This window comes from Danio rerio, chromosome 17 (assembly GCF_052040795.2).
Source record: "Danio rerio strain M-AB ecotype USA chromosome 17, GRCz13ab, whole genome shotgun sequence".
NCBI lineage: Eukaryota > Metazoa > Chordata > Actinopteri > Cypriniformes > Danionidae > Danio > Danio rerio.
Genome location: NC_141037.1, coordinates 35,172,851 through 35,188,065, shown reverse-complemented (window position 1 = coordinate 35,188,065; position 15,215 = coordinate 35,172,851).

Below are 15,215 nucleotides of genomic sequence, written 5' to 3'. Positions count from 1 at the left end.
TAATGGGAAGCTATGCAATATAATATTTGTGCATATACATTAGATTAGTCGGTACTAAAGTGAAATCGGTAGCTTATCTAACAAAATAACTTACAATATTGGTCCAAAAACTAGTACACCTAAAGGTATTTTTATAGAAAAATATTAAATACAAATTTTAAAAAGAGGAAAAATCAAGGGAAGCAAAAAAATAATAAAAAAACAGAAAACATTGAGTTGAAATTTTGTAGATGTAATTCTTTTTGGCATTATTTAGCTGGAATTTAATTGTATTTTCTTTCAATTTCTAAATATGTTTGGTGACTAAAAAAATGTTTGAACAGATATATCTGTTTAAATGCACCAAAATACATTGCCTATTTTCACTGAGAAATGGATAAAAATATTAATTTTCAAAAAGGGATGTACTCAATTTTGCTAAGCACTTTCTATAGTGTATTATATAGCACATGAACGCAGAGACAAATAAATACTGTTTTTAGTATTAGTCCATGACATTCTATTGTTAGTGCCACATAAAATCTTGAATATATTTTGATATTTACAAGCTCTGAAATGTATGAACATGTTGTTCTAAGCATTCCGATAACCTATCAAACTTCCACCTTATCCTGCTCCCACAGTCTATTTAAAGTTTAGCTTAAAGGACGTCCTTTTCAAAAAAGCTCAGCCTCAGCCTCGTGTTTGCAGTTAGAGCTGATGAATATCACAGATCATTATGATAGCGGCTGTCAATACCAGTAAAATCTGCATCCGTCTTAAGTAATATCAACAGTGCATCTTGATTTTTCTGGAACCGTGTCCTTATCAGAGGACTACAGTCTCAGTCTGGGCAGAAAATCTGCCAAGAACATTGCAGTTCATTAATTTAAAATTAATACTTTTCCTGGGAAGTGTGAACATTGTATAACTGTCTTTCAAAGCATAGCAAGATTGTTTGAATACCTATTTCTGCCTGACAACAGCAACACTAATCCAAACCTTCAGATTGATTGCAGAGAGTCTGGACTCCATCTGAGCTTTCATTGGCCAAGCACTGCCCAGGAACACACATGATTGACATGTAAAACAGCCAATCACAGTTGTATAGTCCAATGACTTGTTTAGAGTTGTGAAAATGTAAAGCTAAAGTCAATAATCTGGCAGGTAGCTCTCTCCAACTCTCCCACTGTCACCCACTGAAGCAAAGCAGGGCTGGATGGTACCTGAATGGGAGATAACATGGGAAAGCTAGGTTGCTGCTGGAAGTGGTTTTAGTGAGGACAGCATGGGGTGCCCAACCTGTGGTCTGTGTGGGTTCTAACGCCCTAGTATATAGATGGAGACTCTATACTGCTCAGTGAGCGCCATCTTTCGGATGAGATGTTAAACAGAGGTCCTGACTGGTTGTTAAAAATCCCAGGTTGTTGTTAGAAAAAGAGTAGGGGTGTAGCCCGACATCCTGGCCACATTTGCCTTCTAACCTTCATGGCCTCTTAACCATCCCCATATGGCTTTATCACTCTGTTTGCTCTCTACCAATTAGCTAAGGTGTGGTGTGTGGTTTGTCACAATATGGCTGCCATTGCATCATGTGGATGCAATGGCAGCCATTGTCCAGAAAAGCGCTATATAAATGTAAGAAATTAATAACACACTGGAGTGTTTTATTTCCTATTTTTATGACTCAATTAAAAACCATCAAATTAAACACAAAATCATCACACTGGTGTGAAAAATATAGCTAATCTACATAACCATTCATAAAAAAACTACTTTCTTCTTCAATGGTGGTTCAGTGTCGGGACAGCTTGTACCCAGGCAGACTGTGAATATGATACATGTTTTTCAGAAAAAAAATCAGATCAGAACTTTGAAAGTCCTGAAGAGTTCGACGTTTTGGGTTTCTTATAATGTGGTGTGGTGTCTTGAGGCTAGCATACATTGACACGGATTCAACCAAAAGGGTGCGTGTTTGGGGCAGGGCTAGACACACAGAAGAAATGTCCAGAAAACCTGTTTGAGTATCCCAGTACATAGAGCCTTATCATACACCCAGCGCAATAAGGTGCAATACTTGTTTTGTGTGATTTTTTTGCTATTTTCAGACCAGTGCAACCCCAATTTTTACGTTTTGTGCCACGTTGTTTAAATAGCAAATCCATGTGCACCACTTTGTGGACTCATGGGCATGCTGGTAAAATAGAAGTGTGTCAAGGGGCATTGCTGGCATGTTGCAATTTTGAAGAACTGAAACAGACAGCGCCATTGACCAACCAAAAGCAGGCCTAGTTATGTGCCTGTGGGTTTAAACATTTTAGAGGCAACACCATATGGGGCATAAGACTAGGATGTGTGTTTGAATATAACTCACAAACACTTTGTTATTATTGTTCATTTATTTCTTTGCTGGAAATTAAAACTGAATTCATAAATAGTTTTGAAACCAATCTTTTAGCTTAACAAACTAAATTAAATATGTAGGCTATTGGATGTCTTCAGTGGAGTGCGTACAACGTTGTTTCCTTATCCACGAAAGTAAAGGAGTAAAGAGTAAAAGTAAAAAAGAGGTCGAATGTAGGAGGCGCATTCTTTATCCTCAGGCTGTTTAACTGTTTTCTCGCTAGTGACGCGGGAGATGACACTCTGATTGGTTTAATGCATGCTATGCTCAAAACACACCCATAACTTATTAAGAGAATAAACACAACCCTGTTACACCAAACTGTATTTTTTTATCCTTAAAATAGAAAAAGTGGATTTGGACACACTCTTAATGCTTATGCTCCAAGTGCTTCAGACTTTGTGCCTAGATCATTAATGTAGAGCCCATAGTTTGTGTGCACATGCAGGTGTATTTATTTAACTTACCTTCAGCTGTTCTGTTCAACAACACACTGGTTTTGATACCATACTGCAGTCTCTGTAAGTCTTTTTATTTTTTTTAGGCGACTCCAGCACTGGACTGTTTCTGCAGCCTCTTTGTTAACAACCTTGATCCTTAACTATCAAGCTACTGTCCACAACATCAGATGAGTAGGCTGTGTGTATGTGTATGTGTGTGTGTTTTTTATCCTTGCTTTTATCACTAACAAGCCTGTCACTTCCACATTTAAATGAGTGTGTGTTTGTTTTTTGTTTTTTTCTGTATGCGCAGGAGAGTCAGACAGGGGGAAAGATAGGATTTGAATGCTTATAGATTGTTTGTTATTTGCGTTAAGTGATAATGACAGCTCACCAAGGGGGTGAAATTTGTGTTGTATGATCTATCTGTATTCATTCTGTTTAATACATACACTTAGTGTTGATCTGAAAACCAACAGCATTATACTGTATGCGCTGACTCTAATGGACTCTTTTTGGAAGAAGGATACTGCTGAGTGGCCTCTTCAAATCAGCATTGCAAAACAGCCCTCTGTACACAGAATACAGGTCGACGAGAGACAATTACTGCATTCCAGCAGAGTGGCTGAGTGAAACCAGAACTTATCATGAGATGATGGCAGAGCCAATATCAGGAGTGATGAGCGCATCCATGAGAAAAGAGAAAGGCAATTAGATCATTTTAGAGGGCCTATCGTTTTTTTTCTTTTCTTTTTCTTTTGCTACTGTTTCTCCTCTCCCACTCCAAGTATAATGGACCCTGATGTGAGATATCATTTGAGCCTAGGCATTAGTTTTGGAGGAATGGTCACCAGCAGAGTAAAAATATTTAGAGAACTGCATGTTATGAATCATTATTATGTCACACAAAAGCCAGTATTGTAAATCCCATGACTCCAGGCAGGGAGTATAATGACTGAGTGCCACTTTTGGATTTTCAGTTAAAGCCAGTTGGAAAGTTTTTGATATTAAACCATGTTTTAATGTAAGAAAATATAGAATTCTTGAACTTAGTTACTTGAGTAATTTCTTATAACTAATTTTTTTTGTTTTTGCCAATTTTTGCTTGACACAAGTAATCAGCTTAAAGTGCATTTAAAGGCATAAGTAGGCATAACTAATTTAATTAGCTAGGAAAATTAATTTAATAGCTTGGTCAAAATCATTGGAAAACCTTTACATAGAAAAAAATTATTTCTTAATAATTAATCAAACTTAAAAAATTAATCATAATTAATCACAAAATGGCATATTTATTACAGAAATAAAACATGTAAGGCATGTAAGGGCCATTTAAATGTCAAAACAATCAATGCCAATAACAAACAACAATGCTTTCCATGTTGAATTCTAAGTGGACTACACACACACACACACACACACACACACACTTACAGACCCAGTGAGCGTTGGATCCCTTCAGATTCATCAACACACACAGCATTGTGAAGCAGACGCTTTACAAAAGTTCCATGTAGGGGGAACACGTCAAACTTATGAAATGTGAGGGCTCATGGACGCAGCTTAGAGGCAGAGAATAGGGCTGTCTTTGACAGTTTGCGACTTCATCTGCCACTTTCACAACAGTACATTTACATGGACACCAATACTCCGCTTTTATGAATAAGATAATACTGATTAAGAGTCTACCATGTAAGCAGCGATTTTTGATTACCTTAAAGGATCATGTAAGTCCCGAAATGTGGAGTTTTTTCTTTCCGTTCACCATGAGGTTACAAATTTCATTTAAATATCCTGAATGAAAATATGCTGAATGTGACTGAACTGCTGAATTGCAGTTAAAGTCTAAAGAATAAAAATTAAACACCTCAAATTGCATGGAACTCTGGAGGAAACGCTGGATAGCCTGGTGATGCGACATTAATTGTTTAAACTGAAACTTTTCTTCTAAAAGTGCGTTCTTGGTCTTATCCAAATTTCTTTGCACTATAAACACATGCAGGGCCAGAGCTAGCTGAACTGGCGCTCTAGGCAAGCGGCAATCACGCTGCCCTCAACCCAAAAGTGACAGGATTGCGAATAAAAGTAAGGATCGTAAGGGAGGGGGTGGGTGTAGCGGATGAAAGTGAAGACCGGAGGGGTTCGCTCACTATTCTGCTGCCCAAAGCGGCTGCCTAGGTCGCCTCTATGTACGCGCTGTCCCTGAACACAAGTCGGCCACAACAGGAAATAAAAAACTGCAACTGCGTTATTTGCATAATTTTTTTTTAACTCGTTAAATATCTAAAATTAATCACCTGCGTTAACACATTAATTTTGACAGCCCAATATATATATATATATATATATATATATATATATATGTACTGTATACACACATACAGTTGAAAACTGGCAGGTTAGGGTATTTAGACAAGTCATTGTATAATGACAGTTTGTTCTGTACACTACCGAAAAAAATATAGCTTAAAGAGGCAAATCATTTTGACCTTACGTTGTTTATCAAAAAATGAAAACAAATAATGAATAAAACAAATAAAACTTTCTCAAGAAGAAAAAAATATTATCAGACATACTGTGAAAATATCCCTGCCCTGTTAAACATCATTTGGGAAATATTTAAAAGAGGAAAAAAAAAGCTCTAAGAGTGGCTAATAATTCTGACTTTAACTGTATAAACAACATGAGTAGCAGTGTGATATGGTTGTATATCAGCACTGGTGAGAGGCATGTCCTGCCAGTGACGATATACAGCCATATTGCACTGCTACAAGTGGGATGTTGAGTTTATACAACAGTTCGACGGTATAATCATGTGTATAAAAAAGAAAATCAAACATGTAAAAATCCTTTTGTATGAGGAATTACTTTCTTCCACCATTCAATCACATCTTAGTTGCAATCTAAACATCTACATTTTCGACTAAAAAGCATTATATTAATGCTGAAATCATGCTATGTGTTACGATAACCAGCGATCGTTCTCCGGAGATCGCTGGTTTCCACTATACTTGAACTTCACTTCCGCATTTCCCAGGACTACATATTCATACATGCACTTCTTCCAAACACGCACGCCTGGTCATTCATCTATCCTGATTGCAATTACCAGCTGAACCTTGTCACAGACTAATATCACACCATTCATAAGCCACTCTTTCACCTTTCCAGTTGGCCGAGTCTTGTTCGCCCATAGTGACATTACAATATGGTTCCTCCTTGTCTTGTTTCTCCGTGTCTCGATCCTAGCCTTGTTTACCCTAGTTATCCTGTTTAGCCTTACGACCTATTGCCTGTACTTTGATTACGACTCTGGATTTGCCTACACATACCTGTTTGTACCTGATTTGACCATTGCTTGCTTGACGACATTGAATAAACCTGCATATTGGATCTTACCTTCTGTTGTGGTGTTACTCCCCAGTCGTTACACTATGTTTTTAAACAAATTATTATGCTTGAATAAATTAGTTGAGTGAATGATTCAGATACACAATTTCGAAATTTTAATTATTATTTAGAAAATTATACTATTTGTGCCACATAAGGATAAGCCAAAGGATGCAATTCCAAATTCAGTCAATCATTTGTTTTATAAATAAATCATTGCCTATATCTCATTTTGAAGACTGCAGCCCACATTTTTGGCTGTATAGCCTATGCAATTGATTAGGTTTTCATGCACCCTTTATAATGCAATTCTAATTAGATTTTGGCAATAATAAAGTACATGCTTAGCCACAGAAAGAATTGATGATTCAATTGATGGTTGTTAGGTATACAGTCTGTGGTCACCACTTATTTGTAAACTGATATAACTCCCTTCATAGAATGAACCTACAGAAATAAACATTTAATGGTGCTCTTGTCAACAGAATAATTTCTTAATAAAAGAAAAGAATACAAAACAAAGCTGGGGCTTCAGCAAAGGCATCAGAGAAAGCAAACAAATCCACAGATTGCAGAGCCCTCATGAGGCATACTACAAAAATCTGAATACATAGAAAGCAAACAAATAAACACTTTATAGTGAAGGCAAAAGAATAGGCTAAGATTATACAATCCTTTTGTCTATTTGTGAGTCTCGACTGAGATGCAGAGAGGGTCTGAGCTTGTCTTTGATATGGAAAAGAGTGCAGCATGTCCCGCAGCTCTGTGCATGAAAGAAGAACAGGGGCATCAGAGGGGACCTGAAGGGTGGAGAAATCATTAACTGTTGTGCTTTTTTAATTTGCTGGACATTCACACACAGGCCAGCATAAGAATACTAACTCACACTTCCTTTCACTAACAATATTGCTGTCATATATTTTGATCCACACACACACAGGCAGAAAGAAAAAAAGAAAAAAAAAAACATCAAAAGCCACAGAGATTTGATCTATCTGTGAATTCACAGCTTTCCTACAGAGCATTTTAGCATTCAGCGAGTGAGGGTGAAAGAATCGCTCGGAGAACAGCAGCTTAAGGGCCATTACTCGTTCATTAGACAAAGAATAAACAAGAACTTGGCTATCAATATTTTAAAAAGAGAGAAGTTGTAGAAAGTAAATCTGCATCTCGAAGTAAATCTACATTTGATCTCCAAGCAGGTTTTTCTGAAAGGACTGTTTTCCTTCATTGCCTTTCAAATGCCTTTCGGCCTTGAGTTTCTCCACTAGGCAAAAGAATATATCACTCTTCACAGCTACAACACACAGGAGGAAAAACAAGTTCACACAACTCAGAAAGGAATCACTCAGACAGTGAGCTGGAAAAATAAACAGATTGAGAAAAGTGCTGTAGATGAGTGCTGTAGACATCAGAATCCTTTGTTATTAGTAACTTTTGTGGCTGTTTAATAATGTAACCAGCACACATATAACCAACACAGGCTGATTGGGAATATGTGCCCAGGGCTACATATCTGAGAACCAGGAAATATATGCTAGAAGGCACGTTTTCCCCCTCAGTCCAAAGACATGCGCTATAGGTGAATTGGATGAACTACTTGACCGTACTTTGTTAGTGTGTCTAAATGTGAGAGTGTATGGGTGTTTCTCAGCACTGAGTTGTGGCCGTGATAAATAGGGACTAAGCTGAAGGAAAATTAATGAAATATGTGCCCTGAGCTACGTATGGCTGTATTTTGTGTGCATAATAACTTCTCTTCCTTTTCGCGCTATACAGCTGACTGCTTACCTTCCTATATACAGCTTTTCTGACATACTCAGTTTGCTCGATAGCTCGCCATGAACAGCATGGAACTTAAAATGTGTAGTGTCATTTCCTAGTTCAAATATGTAGCCCTGGGAAAGTATCTCCAATTAGCCTGGATTGCATGTAACACAAGACACTTGAGTTAATGCTTTAATATTTACATGGCAAAGCTATTTCATGTTCTTTTGTTAGCAGTAAAAAGACTTCAGAAATTACTTTGTAGGTGACATTCGTGCTGCCGAGAATTTCAGAGTCTCAGAAATAAGAAAACAACATTTAGGAAAGTGTAAGTATCCGATCACAGTGATATACAAAACCCAGGCTCATTCTGAAAATGTACATCTATAATAAGAAAAAGAAAAGGCCTTGACTGATTTTTACCATGTTTTCAGATTTTATCACATTCTCACCCTGTTATTTACTTGTTTATTTTATTTTTGGCATCTGTTCTTGTCTTACTGGCTTTCTGGAACTGTTCTTCAGCAGACTCGAACCCCGTTGTCATGGTCAACTCCTCTCTGAATTTCAAGTCCGTGGACATACATGGCAAGCTAATAGGACAAACTGGTAACAGCGGGAAAGCCGACCACATGGAGTTAAGCGGTCAGCTGGTAAGTTTGAGAAGAAACAGCACCATATTGCTGCTGTAGCATTCATTTTAAAGACGAAATGCAGCTGTACGTACTTCTGGCTACTTAATTTGCGATCTCCAGAAACGTATGTAGTGCTACATTTTCAGAATTAGTTGGGTATACTGGGGCAGACTGGTAATCTGAAGCACTGATACATTTCTTATTGGCCTGCTGGTCTTTCTAATCTCTTGTGCAGTGTTTACAGTGTCTTTTTATGAGAAAGAACATCTATTATAAACATAACATGACGATAAATTAAGGTTTTGCTCTGTAACATATATTACACACTCATATCAAAAGTGTGAGTCTTACAAAATGTACATTTACAATAAGTAATTACTTAAAAATGTTTGGAGTGTAAGTCTGTGCAGTTTACTTTATAGAAGAAAATGCATTGTCAAGTTATATTTACTACAAGTAGAATTTTACTCAATAATTGATAATCCGCATTTTAAAATCTAATAGGAAAATCTTGAGGGAACCTTGAGGGAAGGATCTGACGTCATTCTTGCACCACTCTACAGAATATACCAAGCACAAAGGCTTTATTTTGAGCAATTGTGCAAAAAATAGAGTAAATGCAAAGTAGGAGAAGAGAGAGAGATAGAGAATTAAATAGAGAAAAGCCTTGGTCAAAGATGGTGCTACAAAATCACAGCTAAGCTCTTCAAATAGGGAGCAGGTTAGTAATAATTACCTACACACATCTACAGCAGTGTTTTCCAACTGGGGTGCTGTGAAAAAAATTGGCCCAGGCCCTAGGGTTCAGAATTCACAGAATCAATTTAAAATTTATGATGATAAAGTAAATGTTTATAATTTGCATTCCAAAACAGCATGTTACAGCATCTTAGCTGTAAGAACACTGTGTTGGAAATGGAGATACAGTATTTTTAATGCCAGATTACACTTAACTAACATACAATTACAAAGCTTTACAACCTGTTTTTTTTTTTTTTTTATCTGCATGAAACTTCTCCAAATGAACACAGTGGCCTGATGTAAAATTCACTTGTCTGGACTATTCAATGTGATCTCAAAGTAAATAGCACAGTGGCTATTTAGTGGCTAATTCATGAGAATTCATGTGATCTATATGATTTTTGTATGATTTGCCACCTAGTGACAGTTCCCCTTCACATCGAATTATGTTCGAAGTTTCTGAAAATTGTAAAGGTTTGTTTTGGCTAGAAAATTGTAAAGGTTTGTTTTGGCTAGTTAAGGCTAGTCAACACGACTAGTTAAGTCTGCGCACTAAACTTGAAGGTGCAGTAGGCAATCTTCCAAAATGCTAACAGCTTAGCAGAAATCTCTGAATCACAGTCCCTCCCCTGCCGTCCAGAGGCACGCCTCCTGTAATAGGAGCATGTGCACTCTAATGATGACAGCAAAAGAAACCTCTCAAGTGTTAAAAGCTACTAACGTTAGTGCTTGCCTTGTCTGGCGGTGTGCAGGAATTACACTCATTACTAAGCCAAACTGACATGCTATTTCAGAGCGAACATTTAGAGTTGCATGGTAAACAATGTAGGGAGAGACTAGGCGGAATAGCACTATTTACTTGTGTTTTGTTGTTAAACTAATTAAAATGTACATTATCCATGCTGTAAAAGGACCTCATGTCTTATCACTCTTTCACCGGAAGATTTTAGTGGCTGAACAACGCTTCTGTGAAGATATAACCCATTTTTAACAACAACATCCAACGTTATATCAGCTTTACGTGATGCTAAAATAGTTTTAAAACAAAACGTTGCATGTCTACGAGAAATCCTTCTGCCATGGTGTCATCCCTTCTCCAGCATGCAAGGGTAACTCCAATATTGATTAAGGTTTTTAAAAAGTTTTGATTCAGCATGTTTTTGCCTGTCGCGCACGCACGTGTTCTCTCTCTCATGAAAGCCCGCAGCACGTCTATGCACAAACAGCGGTTGGTGGAGCTGCATGCAAAGGGCTGCACAGTTGTTCAAATCTGCATTTGCTGACAGACAGTTTGACCTACTTATCGGAATTATGGGAGATGTCGGCATGACTCTATTTAATTGGATGAACATTTTTTTTGTTTTATATTATTATTATTATATTATAGTATTACATATAAACACATATAAACACATTTATATAATTTACTGTAATCATTACTATTGGAATGTGAAGAGACTTTCAACCAGCACAACAACAAATATTTCTGAAGACAATCACCTACTGCACCTTTAACTAGACTCTTGACGGGAAAGAAAGAAAGAAAGAAAGAAAGAAAGAAAGAAAGAAAGAAAGAAAGAAAGAAAGAAAGAAAGAAAGAAAGAAAGAAAGAAAGAAAGAAAGGTATTAGAAATTGGAATGTCTGACAAATTTTGTCAGGGTCCATATCTGCTCACCGAAGTACTCTTAGGTTCTCCTGGGGTTCTAGTTCTGGGTTCAAGTATTTCTCTGGTCTGGCTTTTATAAGGATGTTTTTTTACCCACCCTCTGGAACTGAGTTGACCAATGAGAAATTAACTGCCCCGAGGCACATTTTATAGTCTTTGTTTCAAAGTGGGGAGATTTGCATAGGCATTCTGGGTGAAAGGCAGTGAAGAACGTTTCTTAAAATGTTAATATGTTGCACACATATTAAAAAAATGTAAACAATCGTTCAATACACCAAATTAGCTTTGTAGGCACATCAAACATGAACCATCTATGATCTTGTTTAGCTGTGGTAGAATTAAACATTGATTGCAACAGTATTAAAACCATAATAATAATACATCAGCAAGAGACTTGTTGTGAAACACCTGATTACATATAAAGAGAGAATAGTTCACATTAAAAGTATGTCCTAAGCAAGTACCTTATACAAGTTTAGCTAGGTCTCTGATAAGGAGATGTTGATGGGGTTTCATTTGTGGAATAAAGCAAAATGTGATATATTCGGTTTGGTATATATTCAGCCAACATCCCTCGATCAAGTTTGGTCTTTGGCCCTTTATAAGAAAAAGTTTGGCCTCCCCTACTATTTACTGTACAGAACCACATGTTACCCCATTGGAACACAGTTCCTACAGCGTAGGTTCTTGCCCACCACTGTGCAAGTAGACCAGAAAACATAACCCTACCCCTGGCTTTTTGAAGTGCATCAAATCCTATTGATTTTGTAGGGCTTAACATAAAAATCAGCTATTAGATTTTCACTGACAACCTTGGAAATCTGGGAAGTATTTTTTTTTAAAGTTGTGTAAGATCTATTCAAGCATTGTCAATAAGAAGCAATGAATACGTATAATATGTCCTTTAACTTGTGCGTGCAATGGTTGTTCATGTGACGGTGAGTCATTTAAATTCCTATATCAATAGAGCCATTGTTTCACCCCACAGCAAGCAGAACTAACAAGGCCACCGATTTTCGTAGCAAATGAAGATGTTAACGCCCACGTGAACTTCTCAACACACTGCTAATTAGTTTGGCCGAGCTGTAGAAGGCTAATGAGAGGTGGTGCGCGAGCCACACGGTGTCAGACTGCTACAGGGATAGCAAGCGAAGGGGAAGCAGAGCGTGTGAAATCGGAGTGATGTTTAATTAAAACTACATGTCCTAAATGCTGCCAGCCCAACAACAGTCCAGCACTTCCCCAATAAACGTCTGTCCATCACAATGCCATCTAATGAGGGAGTATGTGCTTAGATGGTTCGATATTGAGTTGGACTTGGTGTGGAAAGACAACTCTTTCTGTGTGTCTTTTGTTCTTGATTTCTCTTTCTCTGTTCTCTTTTTCTTGGTTTTGAAGAAGATTACGCACACGTCTCTGGCAGAATTTCAAAACAAACCAATGGATTGTTTTTTGTATTTTTTTGTATGAAAAGGCCTTCAAGTCGCAGCGCTGCACGTTCTTTCATATGAATGCAATTATGGGTGCTTCTATATTGGCAGTACTGCATGCATAGCGTTTATATTCATTGGGTTGGCGAGAAGGTTCATTAGAGCAGGTTTTGTTGCAAATGTGCTAGTGTCATGATTCTTCCCTGTGTGGAGGTTTTCTAGGAAAACCTGACAGTGGGATCTCTTTGTCTCTTGGGTTATTTAATTTCCGAGTCTTCTTTTTCTGTCCATGTTTGCCAAAACATGATACATTATTCATTTATTTCTTAACTCAGATCCAATTAGTTGTGTTTGAAAAATTCATAAGGCAAAGAGGATTGTGTGCAATGATATTCTTTCTAATGTTCAGTGGAAGTCTTGGGGAAAAGCTGTAGTTAAGAAACTGGCAGAATGTCATGGTTGAATTACTTATTCATTCGTTCATTTTCTTTTTGGCTTAGTCCCTTTATTAATCTGAAGTCGCCACAGCGTAATTAATTGCCAATTCATTGCAACCCATCATTGGGAAACATCCATACACACTCATTCACACACATACACTATGGTCAATTTAGCTTATCCAAATCACCTGTACCCATGCCCGGATTGGCTAATCGGGAGGACGGGAGGAGAATTCCCGGTGGCCCGATTCGTTTTTTGTCCACGAGAGCCGGTGTCCCTAGCTGCCTGCACTCTCAGCAGTCACACTTTTTTTCATTTATTTATTTATTTATTTGACCATAGCCTCACTCTTTTTATTCATTATTTTGCTGCAGCTCCACTCTTTTTTATTTATTTTCTCGCAACCTCATGAGCAAAATGCAGCTGCAGGTTAATAATGACGTAACTATCATTCGACCCCAAACAGCGGCACCTTAGTGAGTATAAGAATTCAAATAATTTATGTCAATGAATATTACACCTGCTCAATGAAAATCAGATGATTCACTACATTAATAAATCTGACATAACTTGATGAGAAATCTAAAAAAGGGAGAAAAAAATGCGTTCCACTGGTCCCGTTGTGGTCCAGTGATCAGCGCATTGTGTTAAGACGCTGCCGACCCGAGTTTAAACCTTACGTAAGTATGTTTTTTTTTTTTTTTTTTCATTTTTATTGTTGAGACATATAATACTGTTAGGGTTGTTAAACATTTGAAGTTCTAAAGCAGCTGTTTTCTTGAGAAAAAAAAAAAACGTGATAGTGTCATTAGAATCTGAATTGGAAATGACCTTATTTTAATATAGTCAGTCGTGAACTGAGGTGGGCCGGTCTAAGGCTTGAAACTCCAGGGCTGAAATGGAGTCCCACTCCAGCCAAGCCTGTACCGCATGTCTTTGGACTGTACGGGAAACTTGAGCACCTGAAGGAAACCCACGCAAACACAGGGAGAACATGCTAATTCCACAGAGAATTGCCAACTGACCGAGTGGAGGCTCAAATCAGCGATCTTCTTGCTGTGAGGCGATTGTCCTAGCCACTGTGTCACAGTGATGCCCTTGATTGAATCATTATTATTTTTAAAATTATAACCTTACGATTTTTATAAGCAAACTCAAACACTCACATTTAGTTGTAAGCTATCCTTGTTGTTCTCTTGCTTTTCCTGAAATACCTGAATGAATGATTATGAAATAGTTGTTTCAGACACAGTGTACTATAAAAGATGCTGTACTTCTGAACAATTCTACATTCAACAAGCTTATTTTATTCAATGTTAACATATTACAAAAAAAAAATGGATTCAGCTCTATTCTGGTTATTATGCTCATTATAATTATTTATTCTGCATATAATTAGTTATTTTTAAATGCCACTAACATTAATGAGCCATCATTAAGTCTAACTAGGCATTCTGCAACCTATCAAGTTTTCCAACTTGAATAATTGCAGTTCCATTGTTTGACCTTTTGCCAGTTTCATTTACACTGTTGTTAATTATCATCTCATGCCATTTAGTGTTTCCTATTTTGTGATATCAGGATGCATTTGTTATTACCAAGCAGTTAATTATTTAATGCTTACCCTTATTAGATACATAATCATTTGAGATATTCTATAGTAATTTATAATACATAAACATACACTGTATGCATTTTTAAGTCATTACAACAAAATAACATAATCCTTATTTCCTTTGGCTTTTTTTTGTTCTCTTAACTTTTGAAAACATCAGCTGCACAGACCTAAAATTATTTCTGAATGATACAAAAGAAAAAAAGAAAAAAAAAACATTTAGTTGGGCTAACATAAGATTATTGATTTTCTGGAGAGCTGAACTACTCTGTAACAAAACATTTTAACTTGTGACAACTGAACATTTTTTGTCTGCAGAACTAAAATGCCTGAACTTGAGTGAAAAAAAAAAAACTTAGGGCTTCTTTCTTTTTTTTTCTTGTTTACTCAACATTTATTAATAAAATGTTTTTCCTTTATAGGACAGTAGAGAGTATAGACAGGAAAGCGTGGGGGAAAATCAGCATAGGACCTCAAAGCAGGAATCAAACTCAGGTGGCTGTGAACACTGGAGTGCCATGTGTTGGCACACTAACCACTAAACCATTGGTACCAACGTGTTTTAAAAACATCAGTTTGAGTTAACAAAAAACTTATTTGGAAATTGGTACTAAGAACAGAACAAACAAACATAGTTCAATTAAAACTAAACTAAAACAGAGACAAATGTTAAGCAAACATTTATTAGACACAGAATTAGAAACAG